The sequence below is a fragment of the Ascaphus truei genome, chromosome 1 (genome assembly GCF_040206685.1).
Source record: "Ascaphus truei isolate aAscTru1 chromosome 1, aAscTru1.hap1, whole genome shotgun sequence".
NCBI classification, from domain to species: Eukaryota; Metazoa; Chordata; class Amphibia; order Anura; family Ascaphidae; genus Ascaphus; species Ascaphus truei.
In genome coordinates, this window is record NC_134483.1 from 311,389,919 (window position 1) to 311,408,254 (window position 18,336).

Sequence of the window (18,336 nt, forward strand, 5' to 3'; positions counted from 1 at the left end):
AATGCTCTGTGCTTTCTTCAAACCATGGGCTTGAGTGAAGTATACCATTTATTTAAAATCTATGATGCATGCACTTGCCAATATAGACGTAATTTTTTTGGGTTGCCTACTGCATTGTTTGTGTGTCTGTACATGTAAACATATATTATCATTTTAATCACCACGTATCCCTTTCAGTCATTGTATTTTTAATGCAATACAAAACTACAGCAGGTTGTAAGTAACTATGTGGTGTGACTATATAACATAATCGCCCTATGTATAAACTTGATATACTTTCATATCTGTGCTTTGTACAGTATAGCATATGAATAGCACTGTGGATTATACTGAACACATGATACATAAAGCTTGGCCCCCTGCAGACGCACTTACCAGAACTCCCTCCTACTGTCTCTGTACGTTCTCCCCACCTACCAATTAGACTGTAAGCTCCTCGGGGCAGGGACTCCTCTTCCTTAATGTTACTTTTATGTCTGAAGCACTTATTCCCATGACCTGTTATTTATATTATCTGTTATTTATTTAATTACCACGTGTATTACTACTGTGAAGCGCTATGTACATTAATGGCGCTATATAAATAAAGACATACAATAGGTTGGTGTTTGACACTCCCGCGTTCCCTGTGCTTGTATACAGACACAATGTGCAATGCTAACACACTGACACCTGCCCATTCCCAGAGCAGCAGAAACACAGGATACAATGTATCGGAAACCAAAAGGTGCTCGGACTGAACCAAAGAAGATGGGGTTTCTGCATCAGTCACAACACACCCTGTCCCTTGTGGGGAGCAGCTTGTAACACACGTGTTTCTATAAATCCCTGCAACTAACAGCAGCAATTAACACCTCCTTACTTTAGGCAAGACAGCTGCTGTGCCTGCATAATAACCCCCAGAGAGCTGGGGTGGTACCTTCCAAGTCACACTATTGCTTCCTTCTGTCCAGCACTGGCTTGGGTATGATTTGTAGTGTTAAAGTCGATGCTGAATCAGCAAGGAGCATTAACCTCTGCAATGTTGGCGCATGTTACACCAGCAATGTCAGACTTCAAACCCTCTTCAAGCAACTCATCATCAAACTAATAGAAGGGGCTCAAAGTTGGACAGCTTGCTCCTCCCTTCTGTGCCCTTGTTTTCTGTAACACAAACAAACATATTACAATCCATGGTTTGAAAAACTAATGTTATATGTTCAGATATCTGTCTGATACCACTACTTTTTTATTTACCAAGTTATACATCCTTTTTAAAGGGACTCTTTACCCCCCCCCCCCCCCCCCGTTCATTTTTTAACATATATTATAGGGGCGATCTAACGCTCAACTGCGTTCATTTTAGCTCCAGGTTCCCCCTGGTCCCTGAGATACCTACCAGGGACAGTGCCGCTGGTACTGTCTCCTCCAGGGGATACAAAATGGATGTTCAAGTCTCCTGCATCCTGTGGGCCTATCGGCAGCAGCGTCATCTCGGCCCACCTGACGCAAGGCATTGAAACCATTTAAGCACTTTCTCCTGTAAGGCCTCGGCCATGTTCCCTGCTTGCTGGCGGAAGCACGCTAACGCGCGCTCCCGCTCAGCACTCAGCCCCTACAGCCGCAATTAGAGCGGCTTTAGTAGGGGCTCACCTATGCTTCTGCAAGCGCGCGGAAGCATAGGTCTTAGGGGAATTTAAAATTCCCCCGCTTGCCGGCGCGACAGGCCGGTCACGTGAGCGGTTCGCCCAATGAGGGCAAACCAGCTCCGTGACGTCACTGGCCCGCCCCCGGTCAGTGACGTCCCCGCCCCCGGCCCGACTCCCTGACAAAGCGTGCGGTAAGCAACCGCAAGGCCAGGGAAAGCACCCGCTTTCCCTGAGCCTCAGCGAGCAAGCAGGGAGCCTGGCCGAGGCCTAAGGCTGCATCCCTCGTGCCGCACTTATGCTTCAGAGTGGTGACGTGACCAACAATACAAGCATGAGCGTTTGGGTGTCGGGCAACTTTTCCTGTAAGCGCAAGCAGGGGGCGTGGCCAAAACACTGACTGGCGCTGATTGGCTAAGGAGGTAATTTGACCCCTCAGCACACCTCAAAGTCAATTACATTTCTCTCGGCAAGCACCCGTGAACGTACGTACACACGGCCGGACAAATTTAAATTGCTTGTGCTGACCGCGCAAAGGCAGCGTGGACGCAGCCTAAGTATTTCAGGGAAACCAAGGGGTCCCCAGAGCTGAATTAAACAATACGCTTCCTACACGTTAAAAAAAAAAAAAAAAAAAGTGGGGCCCAGAGTGAGCTGCTGTAAAGAAAATAGGTTTTACATACTAAAAACTATCTCCCTTTTTATTTTAATAGCACACATATTATATAAGCCTTTATAAAATGAATGAAGGGAGGATATTTTTCATATTGTTGTTTAGAAAATTGAAAGTACTAAAAGATCTCAATTATAGACCCTCCAACATGTACACATGAAAATAGGTACACTTTAATTCATTTGTCAATGTGCAATACAGGAGCTTACAAGGAAGCGAGCACCTCCCTTGCAGGCACATGCAAATTATTATGGGACTACATATTTACCCAGTGAGCTGGGTAAATACTGTAAGACACTTGTTCAGCCTTGTTTAACAGGCAGTCAGGTAAATAAGGGACTTCATCAGCCTTTTTTAACAGGTAGCAGAATAAATAAAAGACTTTATCAGTTTAAACGTTACCCTAACCATAAAAAGTCAGCCTAACCCTGACTATAATCCTAACTCACTGAGATTTAGTAATCTCTGAGAAAATTATTGCAGGGTAAAAAAGGGAGAAGGAGGAGGTTAGCAAGCCGGCTGCTGGGTAAATAAGAACTTCTATTTTTTTCTATATGCAAAGATCATTTTACCAATAAAATCCTTTTCATTCTAAAAAATAAAAAAAAATGGTATTAAATTATAGCAAATAAAAATACCACGTGTGAGCACATTCACGTCTCAGACAGATCTCCTTTCCCCATTATCTCTTAGCATACATTTTTTCCACTGCAGCCAGGGATTCTGGGTAATGCCATGCAAATCAGCACTTGCTGTGTGTCACTTTTTGATTCTTGTGCATTCCAACATAAACACCCTATAAACGTATGCATGCCTTATTGCACAGCTTTTCAGCACAGCCAGGGTTAAAGAAGTGCATCAATAGTAAACAAAGGCTGGGGCCATGGTGCCTTCGCCCCTGCGGAGGCTGTGAAGTGACCCGCGTGAAGCGGGTGCTTTCCCTGGCAATTGTGGGGGGCATTACAGAGTGCCTTTCCTGGTAATGTACAGGTTAATAAAAGCTGCAATCAGACTTAGAACTTTTGCAACTAATATTGACAGATTTATTATAAATCATTCTTCCTGGCAATGCACAGGTTATTAAGAATCTATATTACTGTAGGCAACCTTGAAACGTGGTCTGCCGTGCAGTTGGCTCAAGGGCTTACAACAATTTGGCCAAAATGTTAAACTAAAAGACCATTTTATTTATTAGTTATTTATACATGTATATTTAGGCACTGTACCGTATATAAGTTTTTCTGGATGTGCACTGAGCTTTGTCTGTGTTTTATGTTATGTCTCTGGTTTTAAATATATATATATATATTGCCATGCTCAGTAGCACTCCTCTGTGAAACATATATTCTTATATATATGTTGTGGGTATTTTGGGGGTTTAATATGAGCTTGTAGGTGTTCTGTATGCAGCTAGAAAGTTGCCAGCCACTTGTGCGCATGCGTGATGGGAACTTGCCGTTTGCGCATATGCGGTCAGCCTCACCTTTCGTGCATGCGCGGTTGACGCCTTTCTCGCATGCGCAAAATTTGTCTCAGCTTGTGTTTGTCTGGGGGAAAATATGGTCACACTAGTTATGGTGAGTAAAAAGTGACAAAAAACCTCCATCGCACCACAAATAAAATAATATATACCGTACATAAAATAAAGTACTGTAGTGATGTTTTCCCTATAACGTGCTTATAACTGATCAAATAAGCATTCCTTTTCAAGCTGCTTTTATTAGCTGAAAGTTTCAAGGTTTAAAAGAAAGGGAGACAGACAATGAACCTCTCTGGCTCACACACATGGACATAAATATGTACAATAGATACACCTCATTTCAATAAGAACAAAACAAGATAGGTGTTGTACCTGCTAAATAGGTACGGTTGGAGGGTATCAATGAGTAACCTACGGGGGACTGAATACAAACCAAGGCAAAACCTTGTTTGCATTTCCCACTTAGGCTCAGTTTTTCCCCGCTCGAGGCATCGCGGTTTTCTCACCGCCATGTCGTGGTGACAAGGGAAGGGAGAGGAAAGTTGGCAGGAAGTGTAGACTCAGGGAGTGGCTGAGCTATCTGGGAACCATGGTGTTACTGGGCTACAGTAAGATATATAAATGACATATATGTGTGTGGTAAATATAAAAAGGACACTAGCATTTAAATAAATATATTTGTATTTAATTTCCAAGGGAAATTAAAAGACTAACAACGACATGGAGAAGAGAGGGTTGCAATCGCAGTACCTGGAAGAGACCTTCACCCTGCAATGGATCGACAAGGGCTAAAGATGATGACGATGATATATTAACAGTAATACAGTTGTCAGTCACTCCAAATCCACTCGTGTACGGCAGATTACATGATTTTATGATTTGGGCATCTATTTTACCATAATACCACATAAAAAAACCCCGCTTTAGACAAAATCAAAATGTTAAAAGTTTAAGAGACAAAAAAAAAAACCCATCAGGGCTAGGCAGCGCCTCTATTTAAACATCCAAAAATGAAAGGAGGATGTTCAACAGCTTACAAGACACAGCTGTATAAAGTTGGGAACATGCATGGATGCAAACATCCATTTAAGGTTTATTTTTAATTTATTTCATACCAATTAAATTAATGAAAGTGTGTGAAAGGAAAAATAGCATGTTGCGTAACGAGTCATATGAGTGTTAAATGCTACAGCGATGAAAGTAATTATTCTTACGGTCTTATGACAGAGCAATAATTGGGATATCTTAGCGTCTACTTGGACTTGGGACATGTCTTTTAGCATCATTGGATTGACCTACTATTCATAATGTTTGTCATGGAACAGGTATACCCCTGTCCACACTTCTGTTTCACCCCCCCCCCCCCTTTCTTCCTCGCAGCCCTGCTTGTCAGCTTATTAGTGCCAGCTGTATGTGTTTGGTTCTGCACACAAACACAGTGCCATTTCCCCTCTCCCAGCAGCTAGCTGCATTCAAGATGCAACATTATTGCTACATGTTGTAGCTTCCCCAGACACTCCTGTGAGTTGCCATGGCAGCCCCAGCCTCTCTCTCAAATGGGCTAGTCTGCTTTCTCCCCCTCTGCTCTGCCCACAGATGGTCTGTCCCCAGACTATCTTACTACCCAGCATACATTGCTTTTTCCTTTTCCACCATTCCTCTGGACTCGTGAGTACCTCGCTGTAACCCCTGTAATGGTGCTGCAGGATTATCTTTCACCTCCCTTTACTACTAAGCACACACAGAGATTTAGACCTACACCTCTACACAAGAAACTGTATTTACCTACTTTCTCCAAAATAAAGAAAAGAAACAGACCTTGTCGTGCTTGGAAAAGAGGGCGAGTTGACACTATCTGAGCTAAGTCATCACCACGTGACCCTCAGGCTTCCAGAATAGTGAAAAGATATCGTGTGCCTTACAGACACTTACAGGAGCTGCTACTCCAGACTCCATGACAATATAGAGCAGCCTCTACAGCAGTACAAGCAAGCAGCATACACAGCTAATACAGAGCAGCCTCTACAGCAGACAAAGGAAGCACCAAGTAGCTCAAACTGCACACAGCCTGCAGCCTTAACAGACAAGCAGCAGCCTACACTGCACAGCAGCCTACACTGCACAGCAGCCTTGCAACAAACAGTGCTTCTTACACAATACCTAACTGCCTTTTTCTCTGTCTGAGTCCACCCCCTGCACAGCCCCACAGTGAGGAGCCACCTTCCCACCTACCCCTGCGCACGTCTCCACGGCCAGCGCCATCAAGGGCCACGCCACCGGACACCCGCCAGGACACGGGTCAGAGCCACCGGACACCTGTGAGTACAGCTACCCCCACGCTGCATGCTGCAGGACACCGCTCGGCATCATCTGAGACAGACGCCCATCGCTGACAAGGTAAAAGACCGCACGCCACACGCACTGGAAAAAGGCCTACACACACCTACAGCATGGCAGAACTCAGAGCCTCACCAGACATCACGCAGGAAAGCGATCACTCAGACACAGAGACCGCTGCTTATGTGCAACAGGCGCGGGCAGGCGCAAGGCCCAAACAGACAGTCACACTGACACAAAAGGCCCGCGAAAAATATGAGACTGACATTGAAGCACACCGCGAAAGGTTAGAGAAGGCCTGGGAGGACACTGGTCGGGAAATATGTAACGTTGCAAGTACTAGTGATCAGGAGAAACAAATTAGGCAAGCTACAGCCCAATTGAGGTCAAGTCACAAAATACCAAATGCTGTCACAAACATATCTCGCATACATAAAAAGAATTAACACGGAGGAAAGCCTCAGCAAACGTGACCAGCAGGAGGCAACTGACCGGGAGCGTGACGGCTTCGTGTAGACCACTGTCACTGAGGCCGAAGACCAGAGAAAGGACCTTTTGCTGGAAACTGCATCACAGCGCTCCAGCAAATCCAGACACTCATCAAGGTCAGCAAGATCAGCGCAATCTCACGCGTCTAGCGCAATCGCAAACGCTACCAAGGCGCGAGCCACCGCAGAGGCCGCACGTGCCAGGGCCGAATACACTCAGAAAGAGGCAGTCATGAAACTAGAAAGGGCCCGCTTGGAAGAGGAGGAGCAAACAGCCGCTGCCACCGCCGCTGCAACCACCGCACGGAAAAAGTCAGAGGTGGACGTCAACCTAGAGGCCCTAAATCAGGAAAGAGAAGCTGCTGCCGCTATAGCCCAAGCCGAAGTCCTAGAAGCAGCCGCGCAACAGGACGGCGGGGAGCAACCGTACAGACGGATCGCCTCAGAGGATCCAGTCCAACGCACTGAAGACTACGTAAGGAGCCTCTTCAGTGTGAACACAAGCGCACCATCTCAACACGGATGGAGCGACTCCACAGACACCGAAGACTCGCTAGGACCACGAGGAGAAGACGCTGCTCCGTCAATGGCACATGCTGCCTGGGATAGCCACAGCTGCAACAGTGATCCACACGCCAGAGCGCACACGGATGCACCACAACAGGCTCGCAATCCAGGTACACCCACGCGGGAGAAAACAGCCCCTCACACTAGCCAGCAGCCATCACGCGTCCACGCCAAGGAAGAGGCGACCGCACAGACCGTCCCAGCAACTACCTCAGAAAGGGACAAACACGCCGAGGCCTCAGGTCTGACAGACATAGCCAAGTACATGATCCGGCGTGACCTGGTGCACGCAGGACTCATCAGCTTCGACGACCGCCCTGAGAACTACCGGACGTGGAAGTTCACGTTCAAAGACGCAATCAACAGCTTGGACTTCTCAGCAAGGGAAGAGCTCAACCTGTTAGTCAAGTTCCTGGGGAACGAATCCAGAGAGTACGCAAAAAGACTGCGGGCAGCAAACGCGCATCAACCCCAAGTAGGTCTCGACCTAGTGTGGGAAAGGCTAGAAGAGTCCTACGGCAGCCCCGAAGCAGTCGAGGATTCGCTCTTCAAAAGAGTCGACAGCTTCCCCAAGATCACAAATAAAGACTACTCGAAGTTACGAGATCTTGGAGACCTGCTGCAAGAACTGGAGTTCGCAAGGAAAGACCATTCCTTAATAGGTCTCAACGTCCTAGACTCGGCTCGTGGAGTGAGACCCATCCTGGAGAAGCTACCCTTCAACCTCCAAGAAAAATGGATCTCACAAGGCTCCTAATACAAAAGGGAGAAGCAAGTCGTCTACCCCCCATTCTCAGTTTTCTTGAGCTTCATTCGCGAAGCAGCAAGGACGAGAAACGACCCCAGCTTCTTCTTGGGTGCGCAAACCACATACAGTGCAAGCAGCCTGAGGAACGAGAAACCAGCGAGGAGATATGGTAACACCCAAACGCCCATCTCGGTCCGCAGGACGGACGTGCCCCCCACGACCCAAACTACTCCCGATCAGTCGGTCACCGGAGACAAGGAACCAAGGGACCCAAACAGGGTATGTCCCATACACAAGAAGCCACACCCACTCAACAAGTGCTTTGGGTTCAGGATGAAGTCCCTAGAGGAACGCAAGAGGTTACTTGGAGAATTCGGAGTTTGCTTCAAGTGCTGCGGTTCCACGACTCACCTAGCCAGGGACTGTAAGGAAGAGATCAAATGCACAGTGTGCGAAAGTGACAAGCACGTGACAGCGTTACACCCAGAAGCGATGACACTCCACCAACTCAAGAACCCATCCTCTGTAGCGGAGCATGGCGGAGAGAAAGAAGAAGGAGAGTCAACGTCCGTCACATCTCAGCGCACTGAGGTTTGCGGAAAAGAAGGTGACAAAACGTCCTGCTCCAAAATATGCATTGTCGCAGTGCACCCCCAGGGACAACCTGAGAAGGCCATTCGGATGTACACAATCCTCGACGACCAGAGCAACCTATCGCTGGTCAGGTCAGAGTTCTTCGACATGTTTAACATACAAGACGGTGCTTCTCCTTACACTCTCAGAACGTGCGCAGGGCGAATGGAGACCACAGGGAGAAGAGTGAATGGCTACACCATATGCTCAATAGACGGCAAAGTGAACATGCCCCTTCCCACACTCATCGAGTGCAACCACATGGCCACAAACAGGGACGAGATTCCCACACCAGACGTGGCACTCCATTACCCCCACCTCAAAGGAATAGCCAACCACATCCGGCCGGTAGAACAAGGCGCCAAGATCCTGCTGCTGCTCGGTAGGGACATCATGAGGGTACATAAAGTCCGTAAACAGCATAACGGACCCCACAACGCGCCATACGCCCAAAGACTTGACCTAGGATGGGTTATAGTGGGCAACACGTGCACCAATAAAGAGCACGGGCAAGACTATGTTGATGCCCGCAGAATGGTGGTGACAGAATGTGGACACACATCTCTCTCTGAACCATGTTTTGCCCATCTCCAAGTGACCGAAGGGCCAAGTTAAGAGAAAAGACAAGGTCATACCCCTGAGACCAACAAAGACATCCTCACGCCGATGGGATGCGACAATGGCTTAGGATGCTCAGCAGTCCAGACAGCCAGGATGATGAGTCGATTCTACTGAAAGAGAGTAACCTCCCAAAGGTGACCGACAAAGGGATCGTCCAAAAAACAATAAACAATCAGACAATACTCCCGCGAGCAATGGCACAACTAAGACGTACAGTTGTTCCTCACCACAGAGTATCAAGCAACAGAGCAACCAACTGTCACAGCTGGCATAGCCGCAAAAGATTGCGCCCCACAGGTGAAGCCACAGTGTCAAAAGGACTGTCCTCTCCCACATCCAAAAAGAGACAGCCACAGAGACATTTCATAAAGGGTTTTACTAGGGCAAAAGAGACTGTTCTTTGTTACGTCCGGGGAGACAATAACCTCCCGATGGTAGTCAACAAAGAGACACAAAAGCGCTTAACCAAATTACGGGGAGCTGTTCTCGTGCAAGAGGAATGCACCAATGACCTACGGTGCACAGCACTCCAGACAAGAAGGGACAATGACAAGCAAACATCATCAAGGGAAGATAGAGGATTCCCGAAGTTAACAGTCAAGGAGCTCTCTAAAGATGGACTAAGCGGTTGGGTGACTCCGCTACCATTCCGTTCACCAAGAAGGCGCTTCCCAAACAATGGAGAACGTGCCATCTCTAGGTTCACTTCGCACCTCTGCGACCTACAAAGGGAACCAGAGACCAAAAACAACCTTGTGGCCTTCATCCAAAAGATATTCATTACCGGCCACGCAAAGCCAGCACCTCTAATGGAGGAAGGTGAAGAATGTCGGTACCTCCAATCACCTGGGGCCTACCACCATCAGGAACCCGATCAAATCCGGGTAATGTTCAACCCCAGCACTCAGCTTCAGGGAGTCTCTCTGAGAGACGCCCTCTTTACTGGACTAGATTCGACAACCAGTCTTCCAGAAGTGTTGTTCCGCTTCCGCAAGGAACCAAACGCCATCTCCTTCTGCCGAACGCCAGGTGATAGAGCGACAAGCTACCACGACTGGCGCACTTACAAGGGGATGTGCTCTGTGGATAAAACTACAGAGAAAAAAAGAACTGTTTTCTCACAAGGCTAAAAGGAAACAGTGCCAGAGACTCTTACAAAAGACATTGCGTTGCATCAAGCTAACCAAGAGCTGTGCATCCACCTGGCTTCCCTTACTGGAAGGTTGGCCAAAGAACTTTGACGCCAGTGGTACCGGCCGGTATCACCTTGCTATGAGAATATGGACCTTTGCATTGTTATATTATGTTTGCATTGCACATATGTTCCACATAGCTTGTTATATAGTGGTATCTACAGATACCAGACGGGGAGTGTCCTGCTTGTCAGCTAATTAGTGCCAGCTGTATGTGTTTGGTTCTGCACACAAACACAGTGCCATTTCCCCTCTCCCAGCAGCTCGCTGCATTAAAGATGAAACATTATTGCTATATGTTGTAGCTTCCCCAGACACTCCTGTGAGTTGCCATGGCAGCCCCAGCCTCTCTCTCAAATGGGCTAGTCTGCTTTCTCCCCCTCTGCTCTGCCCACAGATGGTCTGTCCCCAGACTATCTTACTACCCAGCATACATTGCTTTTTCCTTTTCCACCATTCCTCTGGACTCGTGAGTACCTCGCTGTAACCCCTGTAATGGCGCTGCAGGATTATCTTTTCACCTCCCTTTACTACTAAGCACACACAGAGATTTAGACCTACACCTCTACACAAGAAACTGTATTTACCTACTTTCTCCAAAATAAAGTAAGAAAAGAAACAGACCTTGTCGTGCTTGGAAAAGAGGGCGAGTTGACACTATCTGAGCTAAGTCATCACCACGTGACCCTCTGGCTTCCAGAATAATGTTTCCTTACTGTTTTCAGTTAGCCATTTGGGGAATGGCTATGCAGAGCTACAGTATAGAGGGAGTTACTTATTCCTACATCTCCATTTTAAGATGTAGCACGTTCTCCTCTCCAGCTCATTATTTGGCTACAAATTTGTTGAAATTGTAATTAACACTAGCAAAAGTTTCACGCATTTCAGGCAGATACTAACAGATTGAATAATAAATATGGGACAAGCCACAAGTCATATTTCAAGAGCTTGTTACATAGACCCCTTCCATAGTTATTTTTATTATAGTACTAAAAATATAAACTTATAGGGGTTATTCTGTATACACCCAAGCAGCCGTTTGGGCTACCCTACATAAAAAAAAACCATTGACTGCAAAGGAAATTTTTGTCCAAAGAAAATGCCAGAATGGCCTCTTTAGCATATATAGAATAAGGACCATCAGGCTCCATATCAAAATAAGGTATTGTGGACAAAGGACTCTCCAAGGGAGAAGGATTGACTCAGTGAGTAAAGACACTGACTCTGTAAACGACACAGAGTTTAAATCAGGGGAACATGGTTCAATTCCCGGTGTCAACTCCTTGTGACTTTGGGCAAGTCATTATCTAACTGTGTAATAAAGAAAAAATGCGCACCAAGAGAAATATAAAGTGAACAACAATAAATTAGTGTAAATGATAAAATTAATATCAATAAGTGAATACATGGCCTGAGTGCACGATATAATTGATTTGGCTGCTAAACGAAAGGATGGCTCAGCACCTATACACTAAAATTAAAAAAACAAGAAAAGCGGTTGGATAGTGAGTCCCATGTTAATCATTGGCGGTGAGCGTTGGATAACTTATTCTGGCATCGAAAAATGGCCCATAGGGAGGCATTGTAAAGCGTTGAATATGCCATTCGTTGTAAAGTGAAACGTTGGATTGCGTGGACTACCTGTAATATATTTAACAGTATGGTAAGTGAGAATAGGTAATGCACGTACAAGATGATGGTAAACATTTTAAAACCGGTCATGCAATAACCAGCATGATACCGAAGGCAGCTGCTAAGTCTGGTGTAGACGGAACTCTTCTCTCTGAATCGAATCTGAATAGAATCCAAACTCCGGCCAAAAAATCACTGAAGAGTCTCCCTGTGCCTCAGGCACCAAAAATATAGATTGTAAGCTCATCTGGGCAGAGACTGTGTCTGTAACATCCCTATGTGCTGCATACTGCGCACTATACCATAATTGTGAAGCACATTCTGTCACATTGGGAGAAAAGCGCTATTTGAAATAAAGTTATTATTATTCAATATCCTGTGAAGCTGCTTCACTCATGATGATGATGAAGATGATTTTAGCCGTATTCAATTCAACTTCCCTTCTTCACAGCACATTGTGAATATGGACAAATAAAGTTACATAGTTACATTGTAGATGAGGTTGAAAAAAGACACTGTAGGTCCATCAAGTTCAACCTCTGCTAAATTTAGACAACAGATACTTTATCCTATATCTATACTTACTTATTGATCCAGAGGAAGGCAAACAAAAAACCCCAGTGTCACATCATCCAATGATGTCTCATAAGGGGAAAAATAAATTCCTTCCTCACTCCAAGAATTGGCAATCAGATTATTCCCTGGATCAACATCCTTCCCGTGTTTACTTATTTGGTATATCCCTGTATATCTTTCCTTTCTAAAAGGTTGTCCAACATTTTTTTGAACAAATCTATTGTATCTGCCATCACAGTCTCCATGGGTACTGAATTCCACATTTTAACTCCTTACTGTAAAGAACACTTTCCTTTGTTCCTGGTGAAATCTCCTTTCCTCCAACCTTAAGGGATGGCCCCGAGTTCTTAGTACTGCCCTTGGGATTAATAGTTCTTTTGAAAGCTCCTTGTACTGTCCCCGAATATATTTGTATATAGTTATCATATCGCCTCTTAGACGCCTCTTTTCTAATGTAAATAAATCTAATTTAGCTAGCCTCTCCTCATAAGTTAGATTGTCCATCCCCTTTATTAATTTGGTGGCTCTTCTCTGCACTCTCTCTAGTTCCATAATGTCTTTTCTATGGAGTGGTGCCCCAAATTGTACTCCATATTCAAGGTGTGGTCTTACCAATGCTTTGTAAAAGGACATTATTATGTTTACTTCGCCTTCCATCCATTGCCTGTTTAATGCAAGTGTAGCACATGTCCCCCCCCTCCCCCTCTCAGGGAGAACTTGGATAGGCTACTGCTGCGCTAATTACCTGCGAGGGAACAGGAGAGATGAGTTGCCTGCGATAATGTGGGGGCACAGGACCGTCTTTTGGGGATCCGCTGATTCTTCTCCTCTTGGTGTCAGCACCTCCAGACATAGTGGGTTCAGCAGAGCTGAAGGCAGTCCCACCATGACAACTTTTACCCCAAATACCTCTGTCCAACAGACTGTCGCCGAGACAGAAGTATAAATGAGGATCATCTTTAGTGTAGCAGCCACTGCCGGTGTCATTACAGCGTATGCTTCAGTTGATAGGATAGGTCCCTGTCTTCTGGATGGTACAGGCCTGCGGGTAATCTTGAGGCCTGGCTAGAGTAGCTTGGTGCCCTCAGCCCATGAGGCTGAGCACGTCTCCCTCCAAGCCGGGAGGAGATGTCTCCACACTCTCCCATCCCATGCAGGGGCAGGCTGGAAACAACTGAAGATCTCACCCCTAAGGGGCTGAACTTCAATCTATAATTTAGGCACTTCCTTCCTGAAGCTCAAAGAGGGAGGGCCCAGCCCACCATTGACTATCACAGATCCCTGTGTCATCTCCACTCCTGTCACTCAGGAAGTCAGCATGAGGAGGGGGAAAACTCCATATGATAGCCTGTCACTGTCTACATCTTATTAGAACGTAAGTGACAGGGAAGGTAGAGACATAGCTGGACCAGACATGGCTATACTCTCCCCTAGGTGAAACATCCTCACTTGGATCCAATGTGGATACCATCCATCCACCTGGTTTCTGCAAACAAATACAGGTTACAGCAGATGTACAAATAACCTTATACCGTACACAGACTACCAATCCTTTTCATCCCCTGATGACAGCGATGATAATTAGATAACTTATTCTTCCAACGGGAGGATACTAGAAAACCCTCACTTAAAATGTCTTGGGTCCGGCTTCTTGTCCACCCTCCAATCAAATAACTTGGTCCAGATATAATATACCGTCGAAGGACCAGGGCACAGTCTAATCTCTGCTCTGTCTTTAAAAATACATGTGCCCACGAGCCATTCCTCCATTACAGAATTAACCTTGTCATCCTTAATGAACCTGTCCTCACATGTTTTGGTCTTAAGATTCTCAATGACCGCTAACCTTAACAACTCGTGACGGTGTTGGTCTATTTAGTCCATTATGGGTTCAGGCACATACGGGAAAGCATTCCCTTTGACGGTACATTTGGGGAATAGCACTGTCAGCTCTACGTAGCCTCAAAATCTTATGGCCATGTCCCTAGCCAAGTAATTCCCAGAACAGAGGTTTACTTAACTCAACCTCCTGGTAGAAGATGGAGGGACCCTTGTGGACTCTTACTCCCAAATTTATCTCACCCATCTATTTGCGGAGGACTTCTGCAATCTCTTCCTGGGATAGTTGGCCTTCCTCCCACCAGTGATCCACAATAAAACCATTTACAAGCAATAGTCTCATTCTATTTAGACTAGGGGCATAACCCTCAAACATGGGGTTCCACTACTTAAGGGGTTCCCAGGGCTCATGTGAACTACTGGACCTTGTGTCCATCCGGGAGGACACACAAGAGGTAGCAGATCTCTGGGATAGGGATGAGTCCCTAAATGATTTAAACGACCTGGGAGACCTATTCACAGGAATGCGGCAAGCATAATGGTTTTCACCCTCAGAATCGGATGACCGCCCATCCTTCCCAGCAAAGTCCCAGTCTCTCAAGTCCATGGACATACCCGGAGATAATTTCCCACAAGGGAACTTAGTAAGTACAAAGGTGGCAGTATATGGGGCAGAGATACTAGGGTTAGGAGCCAAGGGTATGGGCCCAGGAAGATCCCGTAGATATTGCACATGATTGGCCTTCCTTTTACTCTTAGCAGATGGTATGGGGCTAGGTACAGGGGCTGGTGAGACGCACCCAACACCCCCGGGGCAGTCGACTCACCCGCCAGACGAGCAGACTTGGGTTCCAGTCATGGAACCGTTGGCATCGTTACCGCATGGGTCATCTCAGCTACCAAAATGTTGGGACCTTGGTGTCTAAGTGTAACGGATCCGCACCTTAGTTTGCTGTTTGCCGTGCCTTACAGACCTATGCAGCCCTGGAACACTGCTCCTGATCTTTGCTGCAACTCCACCCTGGGTTCACTCATTGAGGCAATGCTGTCACACACCCCTTCTGCTATTGGTTCACTGACCTTTAAAGACACCTTTCCCACAATGCTTCCCTGCCGAGCATAACCCTTCCTGGTTGTCACAAGTGTTCTGCCACAAGCCCTAAGGCTTGGCTCTATTGTGTTCTAATCTCTCTAGTTCTATTTCCTAGTTCACGCAGAGTTCTGTTCCTGTCTCCTGTGCTGAAGCGGAGTACTCTTCTTGTTAACTTCAGATCCCTGTTTCCTGAGACCGGCTGCTAGTCTTATGCAGTGGCCTGTTCCTGTGCTGAAGCGGAGTACTCTTCATGTTAACTTCAGATCCCTGTTTCCTGGGCCGGCTGCTAGTCGCACGCAGCGGCCTGTTCCTGTCTCCTGTGCTGAAGCGGAGGTCTCTCCAGTGTTGACTTCAGCTCCCGGTTTCCTGAGGCCTGCTATCCTTCCACAGCAAGAGCCTATCTACCGGTACCTGGGGCTCGCTGCTCATTCTCCATAGCAGTGGACGTGTCCTGGTTCCTGTGCTGAAGCGGAGGTCTCTCCAGTGTTGACTTCAGCTCCCGGTTTCCTGAGGCTTGCTGTCCTTTCTCTGCAGAGCCTATCTATTTGGTTCCTGGGGCCTGCTGCTCATTCTACATAGCAGAGGCCGTGTCCTGGTTCCTGTGCTGAAGCGGAGTACCTCCTGTGTATCCTTCTGCTTCCTGTTTCCTGTTTCCTGTGGTCTGCTGCCCTACCCTTAGCAGAGGCCAATCTACGAGTCCTGAGGTCTGTAGTTCTCTCTCTCCTTGCACAGGCCGCTCTGGACTCTTGCGCTGAAGCACTGATTTACCAGTGCTGCCTGGCGGCGTGCCCACTCTGGTCTGCCTATCCTTTCCTGAGACCAGTACTATGGGCCATGGTCGTCGCACGCGCAGAACCCACGCCCGCGCTCACGCTCCTAAGCTGAGGCGGGGAACTTCTGATTACCTGTTGCCGAACTCCTGCTTGAATAACGTTTACCCTGATCTCTCCAGTCCTGACCATGGCTTGTCCACTGATGATGCTGCCTTCTCCAGTCCCGACCCTGCTACGTACGACTACGAACTGCGCAATCCGGATCAGCCTGTGCGGTCTAAGGTCGGTGCTTATACAACCCCACCTCAGCCACGCGGTCTGACCCAGGTTTGTGGCGAGCACAAACGTGACACTAAGTACTTGGGTACACTGACCCACAGGAGGCCCAGCAAGGTATACGTTGCCGCAGGCCACTTCCCAGGATAGTAGGGCCTGATCTTAGGCCGTCAGAAACAATCCACGCGGTCCTGCATGTTTCGGTGGGAACGCCATCTTAACTTCGCCCAGTACTCCATTTTGATAGCACTGCAACAGAGCTAAAATACAATTTTGCGGGATCCCTGGAGATGCATCAGGGGCCAGTTCTTTACTCTTGACGACTTGAACAAAGTCCAGAGCCTTGAAGTTGCACAATATCCCCCATGGTACCTTATGAGAGGCCCGTCCCTTGTAGAACAAAGATGGGATTCACCCTCCCGGGATAATTTTCCCACCGGGTATGCCCCCAGGAGCACAGTACATCATGCATGATGCACGGGATCCCAAGAGCCTGAAAGGCCCTGTTCCAGAAACACAATTAGTTGTGTGTTGGTACCCAAGGTTCCTCACGGTACATTGTAAGGTCCCTGGCCCATGTTCAGGAAAATGAAGAAGGGTAACACACTCCCGCTATCATATCCTCGTGGTGTGCCCCAACTAGCACAGTTCATTGTGCACAAGTGTCCTCACGGTACGTGGTAAGGGTTGTCCTGTCCCTGTCTTGGACTACGATGAAGGGTACCCACGGTCCCCAGTACCATACCCTCAGGGTGCACCCCAACAAAGTCTCTCTGTTAAGGGCTTAGGCAGCCTCCTCCCCGGTGACAGACTCCCCCCTTGATTGGCACGGATGGGTGCTTGGGGTCCCTGGGGTAGCATCAGGGGCCTGACCCCTGCCTCTTTATATTGCCGCCAGCTGCCAGTGCAAAGTCCTCCCTGGGAGAACTTGGGTAGGCTACTCCTGATGTAGTGCCGATTACCTGCGATCCCTGAGGTATTCCACTCAAGACCTTAGCCCAACCTGAAAAGGTTCCATTTATGACAACCCTCTGTTGTCTATCCTTCAACCAGTTTTCAATCCAGGTGCATATATTTTTACTGAGTCCAATTGGCTTTATTTTGTACATCACCCTTGTGTGGAACCGTTGTCAAAAGCCTTTGCAAAATCTAAGTAGACCACATCAACTGCATTACCCTGATCTAAATTCCTACTTACCTCCTCAAAGAAACATAAGGTTAGTTTAGCATGAATCCTTCATAAATCCATTCTGACTATTACTAATAATTTTGTTTTCCATAAGGTATTCCTGAATATTATCCCATATTAAACCTTCAAGTAGTTTCTCCACTATTGAAGTCAGGCTTACAGGTCTGTAATTCCCCAGTTGTGATCTAGCTCCCTTTTTAAATATAGGCACCACATCTGCTTTACGCCAATCTAGTGGTATTGAGCCTGTGGAAATGGAGTCCTTGAATATTAAATATAATGGTTTAGCTATTACTGAGCTTAACTCCTTGAGAACTCTTGGATGTATGCCATCGGGGCCAGGTGCCTTATTTAGAGCACTTAAATTTTTTCAAGCTGCCTATTAACTTCTTCCTCAGTTAACCAATTGTTCATTAATATGGAGGTTGTGGCTTCCTCCTGCGGCACTACAATTGAAATTGATTCTTCCCTGGTAAACACAGAGGCAAAGAATGTGTTTAATACCTCTGCTTTTCCCTTATCTCCAATAATCTGCCTGCCCATCTCACACTGAAAGGGTCCAATATTTTCTTTTCTCATTTTTTTGTTAAGGT

The 18,336-nt window shown here is 46.8% G+C and overlaps 1 protein-coding gene across 4 annotated transcripts in view; it reads right to left on the bottom strand.

Moving 5' to 3' along the window:
- Positions 1 to 18,336, bottom strand: part of PSD3 (pleckstrin and Sec7 domain containing 3) — a 586,117-nt gene that overhangs the window by 427,252 nt on the left and 140,529 nt on the right. The gene's annotated exons all lie outside the window — the stretch shown is intronic.